General features: G+C 39.8%; 1 long non-coding RNA gene across 1 annotated transcript; it reads right to left on the bottom strand.

Moving 5' to 3' along the window:
• Positions 1–4,506: 4,506 nt before the first annotated feature.
• On the bottom strand, positions 4,507–17,962 carry LOC134298240 (uncharacterized). The gene is made up of 2 exons (XR_010005200.1): positions 17,811–17,962; positions 4,507–9,584 (listed from the first exon to the last, which is right to left on the bottom strand). It is a non-coding gene; the product is annotated as an uncharacterized LOC134298240 (long non-coding RNA).
• Between the last annotated feature and the right edge of the window lie 8,106 nt (positions 17,963–26,068).

The raw sequence follows: 26,068 nt of genomic DNA, 5'->3' as shown, positions 1-26,068 counted from the left end.
TCTTATCGGAAGAAAATGGTTTTTTCAAATTAGAACTGTATCATAAATTAAAAATTTAAAAGACAGCTGCAATCATATATGTACTCACTTTAGAGGTATCTGCCAAAATCAGCAGAACAGATTTTAGAGAAGATATGTTTAGGTTGGGATTTGAATGCAGGTCATATGATTATATCTCTTTCAGAAATATAAGACAGGATTCCACATCACCTAATAAGTAATGTAAGTATACTTAACTAAGTATGGTTTAAGCCCTGCACCTGTGGGGAATACGTTCCTGGACTATGTAGATCAGCGGTTACCAACCTGTGGTCCATGGACTAACAGTGGTCTGCAAGAACAAAAATATGTTTTGCGGCATCACCATTACTATTATGGATAATAACAACTCAAACAATTTTTTTCATTTGTAGGCATGTTCCTGGGGTTATTTGGGGTGCTAATTCAAAAAATTACATTGGATAGACCACATAATTTCTAGATGATTAAATATGGTTTTCTGTGGGCGAGCTGGTGGCGACTACTGGATGGCATATGTTCTGTATCAAAAACTAGAGCTGATGTGGTCTATCCAATGCAATTTTCTGAGTCAGCACCCCAAATAACCAAACCAAATTTAATGTTGATAAAAAACTGATTTGTAAGCCTTTTGGTACTAATGTTGGAAAGTGATCCCTGGTCAAAAAAAAAAGGTTGGGAAGCACTGGTGTAGATACATGAAACCATAGATATTAGTGGACCTTATTGAAATAGAGGATGTCAGGGATAGAGGGTCTGTGTAGAGTTGCCTCAAATTATACCCAGTTTATAGTACAGTAGAGTCTCACTTATCCAACACTTGTTTATCCAACGTTCTGGATTATCCAACACATTTTTGTAGTCAATGTTTTCAATACATCATGATATTTTGATGCTAAATTCGTAAATACAGTAATTACTACATAGCATTACTGCGTATCAAACCTGTTTTTCTGTCAAATTTGTTGTTAAACATGATGTTTTGGTGCTTAATTTGAAAAACCATAACCCAATTTGGTGTGTAATAGGCGTTTCCTTAATCCCTCCTTATTATCCAACATATTCGCTTATCCAACGTTCTGCCGGCCCGTTTATGTTGGATAAGTGAGAATCCACTGCATTAACAGAATCAACTGACAGAGCTCTAAGTGGATCTGATCTAGTCAGACGATGGGTGTAGGTGGATGAACAGAACATAGTTATTTCTTTATTTATCTCTGAATTAGACTCAATGGAAAGCTTGAAGGGTATAATTTTTGTCTGATAGTATTTAATGGATGAGCCAACATGGTATAGTGGTTTGTGTATTGGGTGATCTTGGACAAGTCACGCTCTCTCAGCCTCAGATAAAGGCAATAGTAAACCTCCTATGAACAACCTTGCCAACCAAATCCTAAGGAAGGATTTTTTTAGGGTCACTATTGGTTAGAAATGGCTTGAAAGAACACAACAACAAAAATAATTAATAGACATGGAGCATTATTTTTTCCAAATGGGAAACGCATACATCATCCTTTAAACCTGCCGTCTAAAGTAATACAGTCTAGCAAAACTTTTACTACTCCATTCTAGTCTCAATACCGCCAGACTTTTGGGAGAGCAGATATGTCTGGTTTGTTTTCGAAAGCTGTCCACCTGCAAGCTCTCTTCAAGTTGTGCACTTACAACGTTGTTTATTTTATAAAGCAGCTAAAGTGATGTGAATCATGCAATGATGCTCACAGTTACATGAAAGCAAGGAGCCTTGAGCTCAACAGCGTTTACTTCTAAGTAAACAACAGTCGGACGACATGACCCAAAACAAAAGTACATTCCTAGAACAGTCGGATGTAATTAGCCTTATATAATCCACTGGGTCAGACCATTGTGTGAATTTCGAAACCATAGGCAGTGTGTACATTCCATATATATGTGTGCATGTGTGTTTATATATAAACACATGCATATATATATATATATATATATATATATGTAAAATTTCAAAAAGAAGGGAAGGAGGGATCATTCCCATCGCTGTGACAATATTCTTCCTAAATATCTGGACCTGGTCTGAGCTGAAAATGCAAGCATCAGATAAAAATAACAAGAGAGCAGCCGTAGAGGACAGATCCTTTGCCTGGGGCTGCACATGCCCAGTGAGGGCTGGAGTGTAAAAGAAGAGCCAGGCAGCATTCCCCGGCAGAAGGAGGCTGGAGTCAAGGAGGGCTTGTGTTTGATGTATGAGCTTTGGCTTGCCATTGTGAGTCACCCCAGCACTAGCTGCGGGCAAAACAAAAATCTTTTGTGATTAATTAGAAAAACTGGACAATTATGAATTGACTGCACACAACCAGTCTAGAGCAATATAAATAGTAATGAAGTTGGCTCCGTGTCTGTGATGAACACATTGTGCGTTTATGAGAGATCACCAGAAAAAGGGGGGTGGGGGAAAGGAACGGGAATAATAAAAAGGGCTCCCATTTAGGCAGTGTCAGTTTAAATAACATAATTTCTGCTCTCTGACTCTTTGTTTGTTTCCTTTTTTTCAAGGGCAGGGGGGAAAAAAAGAATCCCAGGATTAGATTTGAAATGATAAAAACTGCGTTTTCGCTGTCTGCTCTCAAAGCCTGTTTGTTCTCTTGATGTCTGCCCCTAACAATATGCTTCATTTCAGCGACCATCCAAAACGATTATAGCGAGAATGAATGAATGAGTCTAGTTGTGTGCTGCTTGTGGGATGCACTTAAGTCTTGTTTCTTTGTGTTATGTCTGTGGCTGTTGCAAAGCAGGCGATTGCCAGCATGAAAAAGCAGACAGAAGGAATGCCGCGGTTGATTTTGTGAGAAATGGACAAAAGTGGCAACACTAGGAGAGCCAAGGATGTCCAGTGGCTAGCATAAGGTGGGGAAGGCAAGTTCCAATTTCAATGCATCGGCACATTCAAAGGAGGTCTTTCCCCACAATTTAGACAAAGGCAAGGCCAGCACCTCCCTTGCCATTCTTGGGTAGCTGCTGGGGTCCAAAAACCTTGGTATGACTCATATCCACCCCCCACACTGCCTATTTATATGGCGAGGGTAGCTGAGTGGAGCCACTGTTGGGTAAGCCATTCCTCCACCACTGCTTTGGTTAGAAAAAGTCCTTCCGACAGATGTGCCAACTTGCCAAAGGGCACTTTGCTGGGGAAACGGTATAAGACAACTCTGTCATTTTTTATTTCAACTCCCAGAAATCTCAGTGAGCATGGTCAATAGTCAACAGTGTTAGGATTTGGTGTTCAAAATACCAAGGAGATAGTGTTAATCTCTTTTCAAAATTAAGGAAATATTTGTAGAATTTAGCCCCTGGTGGTGCAGCGGATTAAACCGCTGAGCTGCTGAATCTGCAGACCTAAAGGCCAGCAATTCGAATCCAGGGAGTGGGGTGAGCTCCTGCTATTAGCCCCAACTTCTACCAACCTAGCAGTTCAAAAACATGCAATTGTGAGTACATCAATAGGTACCGCCCTGGTGGGAAGGTAATGGTGCTCCATGAAGTCATGCCGGCAACATGAGCTAGGAGATGTCTACAAACAACACCAGCTCTTCAGCTTAGAAATGGAGATGAACACCCATGCCCAGAGTCGGATACTAGACTTAATGTCAAGGGAAAACCTTTACCTTTACTTGTAGAATTACCACTGTAGAATTAATGCAGTTTGACATCACTTTAACTGCCATGGCTCAATGCTATGGAATCGTGGATGCTTCAGTGTTAGATGTTTTTGAGCCTTCTCTGACTAAAATGCTGACCAAACTACAAATCCCACAATTCTACAGCATTGAGCCATGGCAGGTAAAGTGTTGTCAAACTGCATTACTTTTACAGTGCAGATGCACCCAACCCTGCTATATGCCTGCAGAATGTGGACTGTCTACAGAAGTCACACCCAATTCCTGGAACGATTCCATCAGTGTTGTCTCTGAAAAATCCTGCAAATCTCTTGGGAAGACAGGCGGATAAATGTTGGTGTGCTGGAAGAAGCAAAGACCACCAGCACTGAAGCAATGCGCCTATGCCATCAACTCTGCTGGACTGGCCACGTTGTCTGAATGCCCGATCACTGTCTGTCAAAGCAGTTACGTTACTCCCAACTCTAGAACGGAAAATGGAATGTTGGTGGGCAGGAAAAGAGATTTAAAGATGGGCTTAAAGCTAACCTTTAAAACTATGGCATAGACACCGAGAATTGGCAAGCCCTGGCTCTTCAATGCTCTAACTAGAGGTCAGCTGTGACCAGCAGTGCTGCGGTATTCGAAAGGGCATGAAAGGGATAAACATGTCAAGAGGAAGGCATGTCAATCCTACTGCCTTCCACCTGGAAACCGATGCCCTCACAGCGGAAGAACATGTGGATCAAGAATAGGTCTCCACAGCCACGTATGTATCCACCGCTAAGACTTGGAGGGCTATCATACTCAGACAGGGGTCACCTAAGTAACAGTGTAGATGCATTGTAAGGCACAAAAATTGGTCCTCTGTTTCATTTATTGCACAACATACCTTCAAGCCCCAACTCAGCAATTCACACATTTGAAATGCAGAAAGGGGTACAACTGTATTCGTCTTTATCTTCTCCTCCATTAAAAAACCTTACTCAGTAATGCAGTAGGTCCCAAGAATTAAATATAAAAGAGGAAGAACACACATTTGCTGCTCAACACTACATTAAAAACAAACAAACAGAAACCAGCTAGACATAATTCAACTAAAATTCAGTGCATACTTAAATTGCTCACATAGAAATGAGCAGTATCTACATGTACTTGTTCAGTTCTGTTTATGTATTCCAACGCTGGATCAGCCCTTCAAGATGCACAGCTTGAAGATCAAAAAATAAAATTGAGGAGGCAAGGTCGCCAAATGGTACAAAATATTCCATGATAATGATGTCATTTTAATCTAGCCACAACACCTAGAATTTTGAATTAGCATGTTATGCTCACAAATTCATATGGCATCTGCAATAGCCATAGGCAATATAATGTGGGACGTATTGCATTTTTACAGGTAGAGACTAATGCTCTTTTATGGTATAATTATGTTATATGGGTTATATTCACAGTTTTTGCCAGCAGAATGGATCAAGGTATGATGGATCATTCCTGGTGGATCAGATGTCCTCTCCTCACCAAAGCCTGCAGGCTGCAACCTGTATCCCCACATTTGCTCCAGAGGATTGGATGAATGCCTAGAGCGCATCTTGGGTGTGGATAATGGAGGAGAGGGCTACAGAGTGGAGATGAGAAAGGTCAGCTTGCATAATATTGGACTTAACACTGGCTTAAGAAGGTTTAGCATTTATTCTGCTTTTCCAAACACCATGGAAATTACAGCATGAGATGCAGCAAGCCCGAGGATAGAATCCTATCGACACTTAAAAAACTGCAATTCCAGGATTCTTTTGGGGAATACATGTCAAATCAAACCAACACTGAGATTTGTTATTTAGATAAACCTAGTGAAAGTGCATAGTATATTCAACAAGTAAAGAAATGTTAGATCATCTACAAGTAAGTTAGAGAAAATGCATGGTTTGTTCAAAGATCTGCTCTCTACATTTATTTCTGCCCCTGAAATGCCACACTAATAAGTCTAGGGGTGGGTTCAAATGTGACCCTCCAGGAGTCTGTGGGCTACAACTCCTATAATGGGTTGTTGTGAGTTTTCCAAGATGTATGGCCATGTTCCAGAAGCATTCTTTCCTGACATTTCACTCACATTTATGGCAGGCATCATCAGAGGTTGTGTGGTCTGTTGGAAACCAGGCAAGTGGGGTTTATATATCTGTGGAAGGTCCAGGGTGGGAGAAAGAACTCTTGTCTGTTGGAGGCCAGTGTGAATGTTGCAATTAATCACCTTGATTAGTATTGAAAAGCCTTGCAGCTTCAAAGCCTGGCTGATTCTTGTCAGAGGGAATCCTTTGTTGGGAGGTGTTAGCCGGCCCTGATTGTTTCATGTCTGGAAGTCCCCTGTTTTCAGAGTGTTGTTATTTATCGTCTGTCCTGATTTTAGAGGTTTTAAAAAATACTGGTAGCCAGATTTTGTTCATGATTTCCTCCTTTCTGTTGAAATTGTCACCATGCTTGTGGATTTCAATAGCTTCTCTAGGTCGTCCATCTACAGATATATTAACCTCACTGACTTAGTTTCCAATATATCTCACAACCTCTGAGGATGCCTGCCATAGATGTGGGTGAAACATCAGGAGAGAATGCTTCTGGATCATGGCCATACAGCCCAGAAAACTCACAGCAACCCAGTGATGCCAGCCAGTGATGCCCCGGTGATGCAGTGGGTTAAACCCTTATGCTGGCAAGACTGAAGACTTGAATGTTGGGTTGCTGACCTGAAGGTTGTCGGTTCGAATCCAACCCGGGGAAAGTGCGGACGAGCTCCTTCTATGAGCTCCAACTCCATGCAGGGACATGAGAGAAACCTCCCACAAGGATGGTAAAACATCAAAACATCCGGGCACCCCCTGGGTAACGTCCTTGCAGATGGCCAATTCTCTCACACCAGAAGCGACTTGGAGTTTCTCAAGTCACTCCTGACATGAAAACAAATTCCCACCAGTACCCCTCCCCAAGCTCTGATAGAGACTAAAATATATCTTTTTTGTCACAGGGGAGCATTCATTTTTTGCGAACCTGCAGTACAAAAAAATTCACCCCTCAGTTACAACTCATTCTAAAGCACATTGTTTACAATGAGAGACATTTAAGCATGTGCTAAACTGTCAAAAGTACTGGGGTTTCATAATGTTCATCTTTTAGTCAAACTGTTCCACTGTATCTTAACATTACATAGTAAGCAATAAATTAATCTAATGTTACATTACATATACAGATAATTTGCCAGTAGTAGGTATAAATTGAAAACATCAGGTTTTAAATTGATCTTTCTCACCAACAATAGACATTTGTCTAAACATGTAAAGCATAAAATTGTGTTGAGTGTGTGAATGCCCCTCTGCCTCCCAATACACCAAAATTTAAAAAAGATGATGTTGTGTATAGAATTATTGCAGATGGGCAAACTTCCCATGAGCTGAAGGCAACATACATAACTGTCTTTACCAATATTTTTTTTTATCTTCATAACAAATTTATGAGGTAAAACAGTTTGTGAAAAAAAGTTGGCTCAAGATCTCTCAATAAGTTTTGTGGGTCAGTGGCAATTTGGATTTGCATTGCATGAGTGTTGACCCAACATGTCATACCATATTAACTCTGAAAACCAGGTGCAAATGCTCTAATCTATCAGTGTAATATGCACTGAACCTGTTCATGCAAAGAGGGAAATGTAGTGCATGGTAGACTAAGATTTCAGGAGATCAGGGTTCAAACCCCTCCTTAGGAATGGAAACTCATTGGGTGACCTTGAGCAAATCATACTCTTCCAGCCTCAGGGCCCTTCCATACAGCCATATAACCCAAAATATCAAGGCAGAAAATCCCACAATATCTGCTTTGACTGGGGTATCTGAGTCCACACTGCCATATATTCTAGTTCAAAGCAGATAATGTGGTATTTTATTCAGTTTTGTGGAAGAGGTCTCAGAGGAAATCTTGTAAAAAACACTAGTTGGCGTCTCCTTGAGGGCACATAACACCATCACCAGTGGACCTGAAATCAAGCTTTATCAGAACCATCTATTCAGTATTTGAGTATGTTGCCATTTTTAATTTTAGGTTGAATATAGGTTTTTTAACCTGAAATTAAAAAGAGGCTGCCTGGTGTTGAAATACTCTGTTGGACTACTCTGTGGATACCAGGGTTCAATCCCTCACTTAGTCATGGAAACCCACTGGGTGACTTCAGGCAAGTTGCACACTCTCAGTGAACTGCTAACCTGAAGATTGGGTTGCTGACCTGAAGTTTCCTAGTTCGAACCCTCGAGATGGGGTAAGCTTCTATTTGTCAGCTCTAGCTTGTGGGGACATGAGAGACACCTCCCAGTAACACATCCGGGCATCCCTCGGGCAATGTCTCTGTAGACTGCCAATTCTCTCACACCAGAAGCAGTTTGCAGTATGTTCTCAAGTTGCTTCTTACAAAATTAAAAAAAGCCCCAGAAAACCCTGTGAAAGGTTCATCTTAGGCCATCATAAGCTAAAAACAACTTGAAGGCACATAACAACAACATATCATTTTTTAAAAAACCATATCTTGCTGCTGCTGCTGCTCAGTCGTTTAGTTGTCTCCTACTCTTTGTGACCTCATGGACCAGTCCACGCCAGAGCTCCCTTTCGGCCATTGCCACCCCCAGTTCCTTCAAGGTCAAGCCAGTCACTTCAAGGATACCGTCTATCCATCTTGCCCTTGGTCGACCTCTCTTCCTTTTTCCTTCCATTTTCTCCAGCATCGTGACCTTTTCCAAGCTTTCCTGTCTCCTCATGATGTGGCCAAAATACTTCAGCTTTGCCTCTAATATCCTTCCCTCCAGTGAGCAGCCGGGCATTATCTCCTGGAGGATGGACTGGTTGGATCTTCTTGCAGTCCAAGGCACTCTCAGGATTTTCCTCCAGCACCAGAGTTCAAAAGCGTCTATCTTCCTTCGCTCAGCCTTCCTTATGGTCCAGCTCTTGCATCCATAAGTTACTACGGGGAATACCATTGCTTTGACTATGCGGACCTTCGTTGTCAGTGTGATGTCTCTGCTCTTCACTATTTTGTCAAGGTTGGCCATTGCTCTCCTCCCAAGAAGTAAACGTCTTCTGATTTCCTGGATGCAGTCTGCATCTGCAGTGATCTTCGCGCCTAGAAATATAAAGTCTGTCACTGCCTCCACGTTTTCTCCTTCTATTTGGATAATTTATTAAATGGAAGGCTTGAAAAAGCCATTGCTGGTCTTTGACATATTCAGCCCTAAAGTGACATGACCTCCCTTTACCCCCCTCATTTGTTTTCTCATGTTACTGAAGTCAGAAACCAGTTTTCTTGGTAGAATTTTCCATTCCATGTTGCTTCAAGTAATGGCCACCTTGTATGCAATACACATTCCTCCCTGGACATAGAAACAGGTTATGTATTGTTTTGTGCAGGTCAACAGTTTCAACAATTGTGGCGGTGCAGTGACAAAGGGCACCCAACCCCAAACATGTCTTTGGCGAGTTCTGTTGTGGGCAGTTCTCCCCTTATCTTCTGATGCTCCATCTCACCGAGTGTCTTTGTTGTCCTCTTGCTTTGGCTCTCTCTCCTGTGGAGTTCTATTATTATTCAAGCCAAGCAGCCTCAGTGGCGAACCCATTGACCATTCAGCCAGCAGAGTTGCTGTGGCTGCTGCTGCTGCTAATTAAAAGTTCCCAACCTCTTGCCCGAAGGCCAGGCCAGGGCCAGTCAGAAAGGAGCCAGGGCCAAGCTGTTCAGGGACCAATCGATCAGCTGATTAACCCTTATTACTGATTGGCCAGAGCTGATTGCATCTCAGTAAAGAAATCTTCTTTTGCCTCTAGGGCAGACATGGAAGCCATACATTAAGTATTAGGCCGGGGAAGGAAGCTGCTCCCGCTCCTGTTCTCAGTGGCTTCAATAGGCTGTGTCCACTGAAAGAGAGAAGATAAAAACGATAAAATAAAAATAAAAGCCACCATGGAGTGTTTTTACGTGTGTATGTCTATTTTTATTTCATTATGATCTTCTTCCCCTCCTCTTGCTTTGGCAAGGAATGTTTCCAAAAAGTTGTTTTAATGGCATGAGGAGTATCTATAGGTTTTCAAAGAATAACTTTAAGAAACTCAAAATGCTAAAAGAACCAAAGAGAGAGAAGGTATCAGATGGGTTCTGCCTATCAGAGATCAAACATCATCTGGATCTTTAACTTTACATCTGTAAACATGCAGTGCTTTTTATACCAGTAAAGTACATTCCCCATGCACTCTTTAAGAGGAGTGTTAAAAATTGATATTTTAGTAATTCATTTATATTGGTATGACAGCTGCCTGATTTCTTTCTTTCTTTCCTTTTTTTTTTAAAAAAAATATCTTTATTAGAGGTTTTATGTTTAAAAAAATAAAATAAAAATAAATATATATTAGCAGAAAGTAGTAGTTTCACATCGAAAGTGGAGGAACACTTATTGTTATTAGAAAGTAGGAAATAAGGTGAAAGAAAAAAGAAAAAGAAGGAAAAAAATAATAAAAAGAGAAAAAATATACATACAGCTGTTGACTTCCATCTGACTTCAACTGGTTCATCATAAACTTTTTTTTTTTAGATATTCGTGAAAATCGGTAAAACCCCACATCCCCACATCCCCTTCGTCCTCATCAGTTTCTAAGATTGTATCTGTTCAGCAGATAGGATCAAATTTCCTTCCTTCCTTCCTTCCTTCCTTCCTTCCTTCCCTCCTTCCCTCCTCCAGCCACAGTGATGCTGCTGCTCCATCTTCCATGCCAAGGAGCTTTTCTCTGATCGATGTCCTTAAGGGCGCTAAAAGCGGTACCTATTTATCTACTCACATTTCTGCTTTCGACCTGCTAGGTGGGCAGATGAGCTGGGGCCAATAGCGGATGCTCGACCCTGACCCGGCTATTGATCAGCAGGATTTTTCTGCAGCACAGCTGTTAGCCAGTTAAAATGGTATCAAACTGCATCAAACTCTGAAGTGTAGGCACACTCACTCTTAGTCTCCCCCCTCCTCTATATATTTATATACAGTAGAGTCTCACTTATCCAACGTAAACGGGCCAGCAGAACGTTGGATAAATGAATATGTTGGATAATAAGGAGAGATTAAGTAAAAGCCTATTAAACATTAGATTAGGTTATGATTTTACAAATTAAGCACCAAAACATCATGTTATACAACAAATTTGACAGAAAAAGTAGTTCAATACACAGTAATGCTATGTAGTAATTACTGTATTTATGAATTTAGCACCAAAATATCATGATGTATTGAAAACATTGACTACAAAAATGCGTTGGATAATCCAGAACGTTGGATAAGCGAGTGTTGGATAAGTGAGACTCTACTGTATATATAATTGCTTTTCTGCATGAGTGATATTTGGCATATAGAGAAGGCAAGGGTAAGGAAGCAATTGGAGATTCATTAAAAACACACACAAACATAAAATATAACTATACTTAATTCAGTGCAATTTTAGAAGTGGAGACCTTCCTTCCTTCCTTCCTTCCTTCCTTCCTTCCTTCCTTCCTTCCTTCCTTCCTTCCTTCCTTCCTTCCTTCCTTCCTTTCTTTGCATAAACAAAGATTAATAACAACAACACTCTCAGAGGAATGCAAAAGTAACCCCACTCTAAACAAAATATGCCACTAAAACCCTTGTAATAGGGTTTTTGCCTTAGAGTCACCTTAAGGCAAAATGACTTGAAGTCACATAATAACAACCAATGGCTCCAAATCCCAAAATGTCAAAATTGGATTATATTGACTCACATTTTGCAAATCAGCTTCAGCTAGAGGCATTGCCTATGCTGTTTTATTTCAGCTTCCTAAATACTTCATTTTTTAAAAAAGTATTCACCAACCTTATTTTTCTTTTCTCTATATGTAACATATCAAAAGCATTGTATATGGGCTTCGCTGGAGGTATGGGTTCCCATTTAACTTCATTGAACTGCATTTAGTTATTATATTCTGCCGTTATGTCAGAAATGGCTCCCAAGGTGTCTAGGCACCAATAAAATTCATTTTAAAATCATTTTTAGAAAAAGAGTTTAGAACAAAATTAGAAAAAGAAGAATACAAAAAGAATTAATCGATCCTTCCATTAAACAGATAAAGCTAAAATGTAAAGGGAGTTTTTATTTGGTCTATCAGTAGCAGCTTATACTTTTTGAAAAGTGCATCTGAATATCTATCTGTGTGGACACCAAGACACCCCTATTAAATGTGTGTCTCCAAGTGTGTCAGAGCAGACAGAAAAATCTCCTCCAAAGACTTGAAAACCTGGGGAAGATTTGCATGTTGGACTTTATCTGCACAATTTTGCAATTTATGTGTCACCGAAAATTCTGTATTATTGTGATGACAAACATCCTTTGATCCTTCACACTCTTTGTAAGGCAAACAACAGCCTAGATTTTTATCTCTCAGTTAATTCTGTAGAAGGTCTTCTGGCACCAAATTTTGTTGGATTGGGTAGCTGCTTTGTCACTGACAAATTCCAGGTGAATCCTCATGACTTGGCAAAAACCCAATCAAGATAATGGAGATTAGCCAATGATTATGCAAATGTTCCAAAAAAAATTCAGAGTAAGTCTTTCATTCATCTCAAGAAAAAATGCAAAACTGCCCCCTGCAGACCATCTAAAGAAGACTAAGGGCCCTTCCGCATAACCCTATATCCCAGAATATCAAGGCAGAAAATCCCACAATATCTGCTTTGAACTGGATTATCTGAATCCACACTGCCATATATTCCAGTTCAAAGCAGATAATGTGGGATTTAATTCAGCTGTATCATTAAGTATAATTAAGTCTCTGTCATCACCTAATGTTTCAAGGTCACGAGTTCCTTGAGTCTAATGCAACTGCTTTCAGTAAACTGCATCATTTCAACACAACTTTTGAAAGGCTCTAACATTGTTTTTGCTTTTCCCAGTCACTTTAATGGGTTTAACCTTTTTGACTTTGTGTTTTTCAAACTGAAATACAAAGCAGAACATGAATATGAAGTGTCTGTAAAATAAGCAAGTGACGAGTCATTATTTAGCTATCTATTTTTATTCATCCATCTATCTAAAGAGCGGAGCTTTCTATCTCCATAGAAAGGAGAAGCCACCAGGAAGGCTCTTTCCTTGGCTTTCCCCATACGAGCTGGAAGGGTGGAGAGAAAGTGTTCCCCTGGTGATGATAAAGCTTGGATAGCTCATATGGAGAGATACAGACTTTAAAATAATATTATTAATAGGACTGTAAGACAATGAATACATTTTGAAATAAACCACAATGTAAGGACAAGAGAGGTGGAACTGGCATGCTCGCCCTGAATTCATTTTAACCATATAATGAATGGCTCCATAGGGTTTATCGACTAAACCAAAAATTTGGTCTCCTTCACACTACACACCCATAGCATTTTGGTAACACTATAATGGCACCATTCTGTGAACTTGGGGGATTTGAATTTTTAACTAAAAGCGCACATGTCTATAATCTACAGTGAAACGTAACAAGGAAAGTATGATATATAGTATAAAGTAATGGATATATAAGTTCTATATTTGTAATGTAATATACAGTAGAGTCTCACTTATCCAACACTCGCTTATCCAACGTTCTGGATTATCCAACGCATTTTTGTAGTCAATGTTTTCAATATATCGTGATATTTTGGTGCTAAATTCATAAATACAGTAAATACTACATAGCATTACTGCGTATTGAACTACTTTTTCAACAAAATTTGTTGTCTAACATGATGTTTTGGTGCTTCATTTGTAAAATCATAACCTAATTTGATGTTTAATAGGCTTTTCCTTAATGCCTCCTCATTATCCAACATATTCGCTTATCCAACATTCTGCCAGCCCACTTATGTTGGATAAGTGAGACTCTACTGTATATACAAATTTAAACAAATTTTAGTGACAACTGTTTTCCAAATTGCAAAAGAAGGGCATTATGGTGTCATATTAACATCAATCTAAACTGGATTTGAGTGGAATCAGTGGTAGATCATAGCCCCGTCCCTGTAAAATCTCTCACGTCTACTAGTAGTATATATAGCAACGTATACTCTACTTAAGGTATCCAATACTTGTATTCTCATTCACTGAATTAGTATAGTTTTTAACATAAAGGTGTACAATTTGGCAACACTTACAAAGGTATTACAGAAGAACTATTACAGTTTCTAGTTTTAATTCCAGTTTTGCCGAATAGAAATGAAAACCAAACAAAGTCTTATTGTCGACTTAATAATAATCTAAAGTGATGTCTCAGCGTTGAATCGAGTTAATTACCAGTTCTTAACATACAAATATACAATTTGGCAACCATTCACATAAGACTTAAAATAAAACTGTTACAGTCTCTAGTTTAGTTCCAGTTTTGCCAAATCGAATAAATGAAAACCAAACAAAATCTTACTGCCATCTTGATAGTGTTCTCAAGTGTTACTGGAGCATTGATAAAGTCAATTAAGTAAATAACATAACGTATGTATAAGTTCTTCGTAGAGTAGCTCCTGGATACACGTCATATATCGATATGTTTCAGAGTTAAAGGAATCGTTTGTTGTTCCAAGGTGTTGAGACTAATCCATTGCTGGATATCAGGGATGGCCAAGTGATCTGTGGTGCCGGGGTGATTAAGACTGGTTTCCCGGGTATAGGCCAGTTTCAATGCTTCTTCGGGTAATCTTTGTGTTCCCACTGTTTACTTGGGCTAAAGTGAAGCTCTGCCTTCTTAATTCTTCTTATACATATAAAAATAAAAGAGAAACTATCTAATATACACTTCAATGGTAAAGTAAAAGTAATATTTTTGTCCATTATTTAAACTGCTTTGCCAGGGAACTTTGGGCTCTATGAAATATTAAATTCACAAAGTCACATACAGAATGGCCATTAAAGAGGCTGCTGTGATTATGTAATGCAGTGGTTCTCAACCTGTGGTCCGTGGCCCTATAGTGGGCTATGAGAACAAAAATCCTGTCCTGAACCTTCTTCCTCTTTATTTATTTATTTTATTAATTTTCTGTCTGCTCCTTTCCACAGAGCTGAGCATTGCATTGGATAGACCACATCAGCTCTAGATTATTGAATATGGTTTTCTGTGGGCAAGCAGATGGCAACTACTGGATGGCATATGTTCTGTATCCGAAACTAGAGCTGATGTGGTCTATCCAATGCAGTTTTCTGAATTAACACCCCAAATAACCAAATTGCATCTAAAATCTAAAATCAAAAACTGATTTGTAACCCTATTGGTACTAATGTTGGAGAGTGGGCCCTAGTCAAAGTGGGTTGTGATAAAGTGGGACCTGCCCCAAAAAAGGTTGGGAACCACTAATGTAATGTGAAAGATTGGCATTAAAACTTGAATTCCATTTTTTCACAGTGTTCTCAATGGCTACGGTGTTAAAAATTCCATATCTTCTGAACAATTCTGATGCATTCTTTTGTGAGATGGTTGCAAATTTTATCCTTAAAATTAGTAACTTTGAAGTATATTTCCTTTTTACCTGTGAGTTTCTCTTGTTGTATATACCAGTGTTGTGATTTTATTGTTGTATGCCAATAAAAGCTGTGTGTATGAAAGAGAGTCATTAATAAAGGAGTCAGCTGACGCATTTTCCATGAACACCTATCATAGGGAGCTGTGGTGGTGCAATGGGCCTTGTGCTGGCTGAACTGCTAACCTGAAGGTTGGTGGTTTGAATCCGAGAGACAAGGTGAGGTCTCATCTGTCAGCTCTAGCTTTCAGGGAATTGAGAGAAGCCTCCCAGCAGGATGGTAACACAGCCGGGCATCCCCTGGGCAATATCTCTGTAGATGGCCAATTCTCTCACACCAGAAGCAACTAGCAGTATGGTCTCAAGTCGCTTCTGACACGATAAAAATAATAATCTATCATACAAAGAGGAACTCATACCAGAGGCAAAGGCAAGAATCCCCCCCACAAACTAGTATAACTAAATGAAAAAGTCAGCTGAACTCAAACATGGGTGGAGTTACAGATGCCGAGGAGGAAAAAGACATTTACATTCAATCAGTTTCCTTTCCAAACATGCACAAGACCTTCTCCATCATCTCTGGATGATGGAGAACAAGTTGACTATCTCTTATTCAGAAGGTACCAGAAATGTTTTGGATTTCAGAATTTTTTTTGGGGGGGGGGGGCATTTGGGAATACATGCTTTTTCATATTGGTGCTTAATGAAATATCTTATGTTTCATATTTACCCTATACCAGTGGTTCTCAACCTGCGAGTCCCCAGGTGTTTTGGCCTACAACTACCAGAAATCCCAGCTAGTTTACCAGCGGTTAGGATTCCTGGGAGTTGATGGGCAAAACATCTGGGGATCCACAGGCTGAGAACCACTGCCCTATACATATAGCCTAAAGGTAATTTAATACAATACTTTTGAATAATTTTGTGTACGAAACCAGGTTTTTGTACACTGAAACATCAGAAGGTCAAGCTGTTACAATCTCAACCATTTATGTGGACAATTTTGGATTTTGATGGATTTCAGATTTTGGAATTCTAGCTAACCTAGAATATCAAGAACCAGAGCCGGCCCTAGGTATTTTTCAAGTGTAGGCGAACAGAATTTTGGCGCCCCCCCCCCCCAAACCAATAACTAAAAAAATAAAAGCGTTGGATAAGCGAAAATGTTGGATAATAAAGAGGGATTAAGGAAAAGCCTATTAAACATCAAATTGCAATAAGATTTTACAAATTAAGCAACAAAACATCATGTTTTACAAGAAATCAACAGAAAAAGCAGTCTTGACTGTGCCCCCGTATGTTTTGCGCCCCAAGCGACCGCTTAATTCGCCTCATTGTTGGACAGGTGCTGTCAAGAACCCAGGTGTAATTTTGAAAGACTCTTGAGATACTTGTAGTTCTATATTTTTCTCAGAAAATTCCCTATTCTAATGTGATTTTTTAAATTTAATCAACTTCTTCAATAAATGAGTCCATTGTTTTTTTTAAAGAAACCAACACAGTAAGATTTAACCTTGAAGAAATTTTCTTCCTTCCATTTTTACTGGAATATTTTTCTTTAATAATCTCTTGAACACTATTTATTTGTATATCCCAGATATATTTGACATAAAAAGTGAAGCTTAAAGACAATAAACTGATGATGACTGCAACTATGACAACTATATATCTCTTCAATTCTCCATGTGTTTTAGGAATCAGATTGACAGACTAAGTCAATGTCAGAAATCTTTTTAAATTAATGCTGCTAAACCTTTTTGGTTTTGCACAAACAGGATCAGGGCAAACGTTGTATCCCAACATGTGGATTAGAAAACATGGCTCAAATGAGGTACAGTAGAGTCTCACTTATCCAAGCCTTGCTTATCCAAGCCTCTGGATTATCCAAGCCATTTTTGTAGTCAATGTTTTTAATATATCGTGATATTTTGGTGCTAAATTCGTAAATACAGTAATTACAACATAACATCACTGCGTATTAAACTACTTTTTCTGTCAAATTTGTTGTATAACATGATGTTTTGGTGCTTAATTTGTAAAACAATAAGCTAATTTGATGTTTAATAGACTTTTCCTTAATCCCTCCTTATTATCCAAGATATTTGCTTATCCAAGCTTCTGCCGGCCCGTTTAGCTTGGATAAGTGAGACTCTACTGTATTCTTAAAATTCTGAGCCACTACCCGTTGCTACTAATCAAGCAATACATGGGAAGCCTGCTGTGATTTACAATGTGTAAACACATTCCCACTTGATGAGTTATGCAATGTCTTGCTTTTCCAAAGAAGGAAACTCAACACAAACACAGTAGTATAGGAATAGGAAGTAACCTTTCTTTGTTTTATTTATTTTGAGATTAGATAGATCCAACTCTCTAGCTGGTAATATGAGCTCTTGGGGTAGCTTAGAGAAAATTAAAGCACACAATAAACCCAATTCAAACAAGACAACAGTCAAAGCCGATATTAGAAAACCACTTCAAACAATTATTGCCATAAGGCCTATATAAAGAAAACTTTGGGGAAATCCCAATCAAGTTGTTCTGGCCAAATTTGCCCAAGATTTTATGTTTTTTTCTTCATTCAGAAATAGCTTTTTAAAAATCTGAACCACAATACACATACCTTCACATGTTACAGCTTGACCTCAATGCATTCAATTTCTCCCCCTCACTTAGACAGAGGTCCTGCTTGGCAGTGGGTTAGTAATATATCAACATGAAAAAAATATGAATAGATATGGTTACATCAGATACAATACTTTGTACACAGCTGTGGAAAAACATAGAAATCCTTGGGATGAACAATTGGATGCAAAAATTACTTGAAATTGAAAAAATTGATAGATTAACTATACAGTGTTCCCTCACTACTTTGCAGTTCGCTTTTCATGGACTCGCTCTTTCGTGGTTTTTAAATAAACACTAAAATAATAGTATAAATCATAAAATAGTATTATAAATCCCTCTTTCTACTTCCTTCCTAAGGAGAAGCCTAAGGAAGGAAGGAAGGAAGGAAGGAAGGAAGGAAGGAAGGAAGGAAGGAAGGAAGGAGAAGCCGAAGGGAGAGAAAAGGAGGCTGAAGCAACTTTGTTTTTGCCTCACAAGGCAGTGGCAGCAGCAGCAGCGGGAGCTACTTGCCAGTGAGATTGTAAACAACACAAATATAGCGACCCTACTTCGCAGATTTTCACTTTTTGCGGTGGTCCTGGAACGTAACCCCCGCGATAAGTGAGGGAACACTGTATTGTTAAAAGAAAAATAAACAGGTAACTTTCAGAAAGACTGGAACTTACTTCTTGTATACTTGCAGGAGGGTGGAAATAGAATGACATTTGTGACCTTTGGAAATTCTCTCACATTTACCATTAAGTAGTTGATGGATGTAAAAGTATGGAGAAAGACAGTAGTAGTGAATGTGACATTAAAATAGATGTTTAAAATATATCAAAGTATTTGCATCTGTCTATTCTTAGTGTTTTAAAAATTATTTCTCTACTTGTACATATACCTTTTCGTTTCTTACCGCTACTTTGTTATTATTTTGTAGAAATGAAATTTAATTTAGGTAAAGGTAAAGGTTTCCCCCTGACATTAAGTCTAGTTGTGTCTTATTCTGGGGGTTGGTGCTCGGCTCCATTTCTAAGCCAAAGAGCCAGCATTGTCCATAGACACCTCCAAGGTCATGTGGCCAGCATGACTGTATGAGTGCTGTTATCTTCCCGCTGAAGTGGTACCTATTGATCTACCCATATTTGCATGTTTTTGAACTACTAGGTTGGCAGAAGCTGTGGCTAACAGTGAGAGCTCCCCCTGCTCCCCTGATTCAAACTGCCAATTTTCAGTCAGCAAATTCAGCAGCTTAGCGATTTAACCCACTGCACTACTGGGGCTCAAAATTTAATGTACATGCTTTAAAATTACTACAAAGATATACAGTAGAGTCTCACTTATCCAAGCTAAACGGGCCAGCAGAAGCTTGGATAAGCGAATATCTTGGATAATAAGGAGGGATTAAGGAAAAGCCTATTAAACATCCAATTAGGTTATGATTATACAAATTAAGCACTAAAACATCATGTTATACAACAAATCTGACAGAAAAAGTAGTTCAATACGCAGTAATGTTATGTTGTAATTATTGTATTTACGAATTTAGCACCAAAATCTCACGATATATTGAAAACATTGACTACAAAAATGGCTTGGATAATCCAGAGGCTTGGATAAGTGAGGCTTGGATAAGTGAGACTCTACTGTATTTACAAAAAGATATTTACAAAGATCAGATGATATATACAAATATATCATTGCAAAGATTAGATGACAAATGATTATCTTATCTTATAAAGATAAGATAATCAACACTTACAAATCATATTTACAAAGACATCTGGCTTGTAAATGGAACGTAAAGTAGTCCATCTTGCCTATTTCAGGATGAGTGGCAGAAGAAAAATGGCTCCAATGGGGATTCCATTTGAATGTATCAAGTAGAAACTTTGTAGGAAATTACACACCTCTGAGATTAAAACTGAAACACGGTGACCCTCCCACTTTAAGACTCAAGTTATAATCTCTCTCAGAGGTCAAGACAGTGTGACCCACAAAGACCAGGCATTCTGTATATTTAAAATGGCAACATTCACTGTGATAACATCCCTCTATCAAGGCAACTATGGGCCCTTCCACACTGCCCTTTATCCCAGGATCTGTTCCCAGATTATCTGCTTTCAACTGGATATACGAGTCCTCACTGCCAGATAACCTGGGATAAATAATCTGGGATCAGATCCTGAGATATAGGGGCAGTGGGGAAGGGCCCAAAGTGGCAATGGGTGGGAATTGAACCTGAGGTATTAACCCTGTGACCAAGGTGCAAGTACACAGAAAGGTGAGAACCACTTCATCTTGGTCTAGCAATGCAGACTAGGTGCTAATGGCCCTTCCTCTGTCTACACAGCACTGCCAAGAGTAGGATTAATTAGAGTTATGAACCTATTAATAATCCGAAGTACTTGGAACCCAATGTTTTTTTTTTAAAAAAAATGCTTACTAGAATTCCTCTGTGTTTTAGTTACTTTGTGGAATAATATGCTATTAACAGGGAAAGCTTAGAGTTTCCAAGCCCATGGGAATGGATGCCCTTGGATATGTTCAAGTCTATTATTTTCAGAACGCTCCGATGGTAATGGTTCTATTTAATTTCCTTTAAAGATAGATAAAATTCACTTTTCAGATTCCTTATTATCATTGTTTTCTATTAAGACTTTCCTAAAGCCAAGATCTATAGCACTGTCATGCCCTTGACTATGACTGGATCATACTACGGGCCATCTCTTAGCCTCTTCTTGCTGATTCCTTCCTCGAGTATGATTCATGATTAGCTCTTCTCGCACATTATGCTGAACACGATCAGGGCCTGCCTGAGTAAACTAACATGATGTTCCTGCTATTCCAGGTATAAAAGCCTGTTATCACATCTTTTTTCAACAGTGACAATGAGATGGCATTGTCCACTTCACCCCAAATAGTAATCAACTCTACGGGTGCAGGCAAGTCTGATAACAGTATGTTTCAGCAGCTGTTTCCTCCAAGATCTTGCAGCTGCCCTACTCAAACATTCAAAAGCCGAGACTTAATTTGTTGTTGTTAACTTCCATTAAGTTGTCTTCAACTATGGCAACCCTATGAATGAGAAGCGTCCAAATTAGACATGTGCGCGAATTTTTTTTTTCATGTCAGGAGCAACCGGAGTTGCTTCTGGAGTGAGAGAATTGGCCGTCTGCAAGGACGTTGCCCAGGGGATGCCCGGATGTTTTTGATGTTTTACCATCCTTGTGGGAGGCTTCTCTCATATCCCCGCATGGAGCTGGAGCTGATAGAGAGAGATCATCCGCGCTCTCTCCGGGTGGGATTCGAACCTGGCAGCCTTCAGGTCAGCAACCCAACCTTCAAGTCACAAGGCTTTTATCCCCTAGGCCACTGGAGGCTCCTTGCGCGAAATTAGTTCCTACCATTTCTACTATTTCTTTTGTGTCTTCCGTTTCTCTTCTCACAGAGTGTGGTAGGGTGTGTGTGTAGGGGCGTGCAGGCAGACAGGCCTGGAGTGCGTCTGCAGCTGAGCGCCTCTTACTCTAGAGTAAGAGGCGCTTGGCTGCAGGCAGTGGCAGGCATGCACACTTTATGGGCCTGCTTACACATACTGCCATACATGTCGAGTGCCTCTTACCCTAGAATAGAAACAGCAGGTGGCAGGTAAGAACGCATGCCAGGAAGGTGAGCCAGTATGTCCGATCTTTGGGCCCTGAAACAAAAAACCGAAAACAACCCTCTCAATTTCAGGAGGCTTTCAAAAAACAGATCGGGGCTCCCAACCAATGCTGAGACACTAAATGGTACAGGTTTCTCCCGAATGCACATGTCTAGTCCAAATTGTCATGCCTCAGCCTTGATTCACCTTTCTTTAGCACACAGACTCCACAGCAGGTTTGAGTCTTTTTCGTTTATTAAAGATAGATAGTAAAAAGTTCTTCAAAAAGCGAAGTAAAACACCAAAAGCCAGTTACAAATATAGTCTTGAGATATAAATCCAGAGCTTACAAGGAATAAACAATATCCAAGGAGAGCATGACAAATTCCAAGAAATATGGATACATGGGCTGCAATATAATCCAAAGCACAGCAGGAAAACTGGAGCTTGCTTCTCCGGTAGCGAGAAAGTTACTTTGACAACAACTTTTCCCCCGAACGCACCCCTTAACACTCTTTGCAAAACATGAAAGCATTTCTCTGCCCTCTCACCTCCCCCCGCCTGTTTGCAATTCTTACACTATGTACCCTCTAGGGTTGGGCAAAAAATTCAAATCCTTCTGATGTCGTATCCAATTCGTATGTTTTGTCACTTTTGAACTGTGTTTAGAAAAAGGTTATCCTGTCGTATGTATCCCATGATATCAAACCCTTGATTGCCAATTTTTCGAATGGTGTTGAATGTTTCGGAGGGGGCAAGCATTTGCAAAGGGCTCCTGGACTACTTGACTGCTTATGGGGCACTTTAATCCGCTTTGCAGAACGAGCGGAGAGAGGTCTGGGCGTCCTGGAGTGCTTGGCTGTTTGCAATGGGGCGCTTTAATCCGCTTTGCAGAACGAGCGGAGAGAGGTCTGGGCGTCCTGGAGTGCTTGGCTGTTTGCAATGGGGCGCTTTAATCCGCTTTGCAGAACGAGCGGAGAGAGGTCTGGGCGTCCTCGAGTGCTTGGCTGTTTGCAATGGGGCGCGTTAATCCGCTTTGCAGAACGAGTGGAGAGAGGTCTGGGCGTCCTCGAGTGCTTGGCTGTTTGCAATGGGGCGCTTTAATCCGCTTTGCAGAAAGAGCGGAGAGAGGTCTGGGCGTCCTTGAGTGCTTGGCTGTTTGCAATGGGGCGCGTTAATCCGCTTTGCAGAACGAGCGGAGAGAGGTCTGGGCGTCCTCGAGTGCTTGGCTGTTTGCAATGGGGCGCATTAATCCACTTTGCAGAACAAGCGGAGAGAGGTCTGGGCGTCCTTGAGTGCTTGGCTGCTTGCTATTGGGGCGCTTTAAACCTATATCCCAGGATCTAGTTTCAGATTATCTGATTTAAACTGGATTATATGAGTTCTCTCTGCAGATAATCTGGGATAAGAAGAAAAGTGATGGATCTGGACCAAGCTTGGCACACACCAGCTGTGAATCCTAGGGGGGTTTTTGGATGGTTGACCCAAGACTTTTGGGAATTGTAGTTCATCCATACATTTTCTCATGGGAGCATTCATAAAAAAGAGAGAGAGAGAGACACCATGGTGTAATGTAGTGCAGGGGTTCACAGTCCCTCAGACTGTTGAGGGGCCAGACTGTGGTGAAATAGTCCAAAATTAGGATTGTTGTTGTTATGTGCCTTCAAGTCATTTCAGACTTAAGTCAACCCTAAGTGTAAAGTTTAGGACAGGGGCCAGGTCAATGGCATTGGAGGGCCGCATCTGGCCAACAGCCCTTAGTTTGGGGACTCCTGGTGTAGTGCATTATGGTTTCCTGAGTCCACCAATTTAACAAAGTTTCAGCCACAAAAACAAAGTTTCTGAAGTAGAACAATGACTTTCAAAGTAAAGACAACCCAATGAAACAGGAAATAAGACTTCCAAACCTGCAATTATTATAAAATGGTTTATTATAAAAGCTATAAAAATTCACCAAAAATCAGAGGATAAGGGAAATGTTTTAAATTTTGGTAAGCTATCAGTGTTAAATGTGTTCTACCACTGTACCAAGTTTGAAGAAGATAGCTCAAAAAATGAGGGCGGGAGAGACCTGTAAAGTCTCCCCCCGTGCTTTTTTTTTTGCCACTGCGCATGCGCGTCCGCCATTAACGAATTACTTTTGAAATTAACAAGTTTTCGTTAAATTTCGAAATTTTTGAGGGGAAAAATTCGGAAATGACATCAGAAACGAAACGCTAGCGCCCCCTACTTTTGAAGCGAGTTTAGAATCAATTTTTTCATGGATCGCTCAAGCCTAGTACCCTCAATTCCAAATGCTCAGCTCTATCTAAGGAGTCCATCCCATCAAGGTCAGCTTGCTCGTTATTTTGCTGAGACTCATTATTAAGCTGGGAACCTTCTATCCTCCCTTCCTCCATTCCCATGTCAGTGTGAACCTGGCTGGCTTCAGTAGTTTCATCAACTCCAACCCTTCCTGTGGGAAACTGAACCTGCACTCTCTGTTCCTCATCTTCCAAAACTACAGGCCTTTCGGGGAGATTCTGAACCTGAATCCCTCTTTCCTCATCAGAGTCAATCCTAGATTCAAGCTGAGTCACAACACAAATTACCTTATCCTCAATAGCCTTTCTCCGCTCTTGCAGACTCAGGGATGTGACATCTTTGATCGCGTCTATCTGGAATGTGGTTTTCCCCTTTCCTACTGCCTACAACTTTACCAAACACTATTGCCTTTTCTAGTGAGTCATGATTTCTCATGTTATCTCCAAAGAATGACACTCCTAGTTTAGTCATCTTGGTTTCTAGAGATAGTTCAAGTTTGATTTCCTCTAGGACCCCTTTATTTGTCTTTTTTTTTTTTAGCAGTCCATGGTTTTAGTTAGTATGAGAGTGGATTTTGTCTGTGTAGCTCAAAGCAGCTCTATTGATATACAATCTGCTTCTGGTGATTTATTTCTCCCAAGTGCTCTGAGTGTAGCTTGCATCTCATTTTCCAAAATTATTGGTTCATCTTTAAATGGACTAACCTCAATGAATCTGTCATCCTTTCATCTTCTTTATACAGTTCTTTGGTGTATTATTTCAACTGTTTTTTTATTTCTACTTGGTTAAAGGCAAAGGTTTCCCCTGATGTTAAGTCCATTCATGACCGACTCTGGGGGTTGGTGATCATCTACATTTCTAAGCCGAAGAGCCGGCGTTGTCCGTAGACACCTCCATGTTCATGTGGCCGGCATGACTGCATGGAGCGCCTTTACCTTCCCGCCGGAGCGGTACCTATTGATCTACTCACATCAGCATGTTTTCGAACTGCTAGGTTGGCAGAAGCTGGAGCAACAGCGGGTGCTCACTCCGCTCCCGGGATTTGAACCTGGGACCTTTCAGTCTGCAAGTTCAGCAGCTCAGTGCTTTAACACACTTCGCCACCGGGGTTCCTTTTCTACCTAGTTATGTAATGCCTTTTCCTGCTGATTATATAGCATTCCTTCTCTTGGTTTAAATTTCCCCTTGATTTTTCAAATTTTGTGGAAACGATCTCCTCCTCCTCCTCCTCCTCCTCCTCCTCCTCTTCTTCTTATTATTATTATTTCCATATTATATTTCTTTGCATTGATTATTATAGTAGTTCTCACCCCTATGTACAAGTCACTGAACAGTTGCATTTAGGGGTCTGACTCTTTTGCTTTTTTTTCTCCCCCCCCCCCCCCCAATATATTCATTTCTTTATTATATTTAACACCAGCAATCTATATTACCACAAAATAATATACATTCAAAAATATAGGAGAGGGGGGAAAAAAAATAAAAAAAAATAATTATTCCACCAACACATAATCTCACTGAAGTCGGTACAAGCCATTACCACAGCTTAATTACATAATTAGAGTTTGTCTTTCTTGCAATACCTATGCATTTTTCTAGCATTCAGAAAGTCTTCAACCAGCATCTTTAGAAACCACATTAATTTGTCCATTTGGGTCAAGTCAGCAAGTGGAACAATCCATTCTTCCTTCATTGGCGATTTGGTCTTTTTCCAAATTTGAGCAAAGCATAGTCTTGGTAGCGTTGTTATTTACAATACAAATCTTTAACAATAATGCTCAGCGGAAATATTTCTAGTAACATTACAATGTCTAGTTTTAATTTTTGAAATGAACAATAAATCTTAGACCAGTAATTTTTCACCTTATTGCAAGTTCATCAGATTTGAAAAAGAAATTCTCCTTTTCTTGTCATTCCTTGTACTGTTGTATGAGTTCATCATTGGTCTCTCATTTCAAAAGGCATGTATATACTTTAAAATTACATATTCATCATCTTTACAAAACATTGAATTGCATACATATTTACATATTTTGCAGTCTGTTATGCTGCATGTTTTTTATATTTCTTTCTATTTTAAAATGATAAATCAAACCATACAACTCACCACTCCGGACACAAGGCAGCAGGAAAAGCACAACAAATGCATATACATTGATTCCATCAAGGGTGAAAAATCCACTAATTCAAAGACCATTGTGAAGTTATTGCTTGAATTACAATGGAGCTTTTATTGGGACCAATAGTTAAGGCTATCCTTCTTTCTTTCTAATTATCACAAGGAAACTGTCACCTCCATCACGAGCAAACAATGATACCAAGACTCG

This window comes from Anolis carolinensis, chromosome 4 (genome assembly GCF_035594765.1).
Source record: "Anolis carolinensis isolate JA03-04 chromosome 4, rAnoCar3.1.pri, whole genome shotgun sequence".
In the NCBI taxonomy this organism is placed as follows: Eukaryota; Metazoa; Chordata; class Lepidosauria; order Squamata; family Dactyloidae; genus Anolis; species Anolis carolinensis.
Note: the sequence above shows the minus strand (reverse complement) of the source record. Positions and strands in the feature narration are given on the sequence as shown.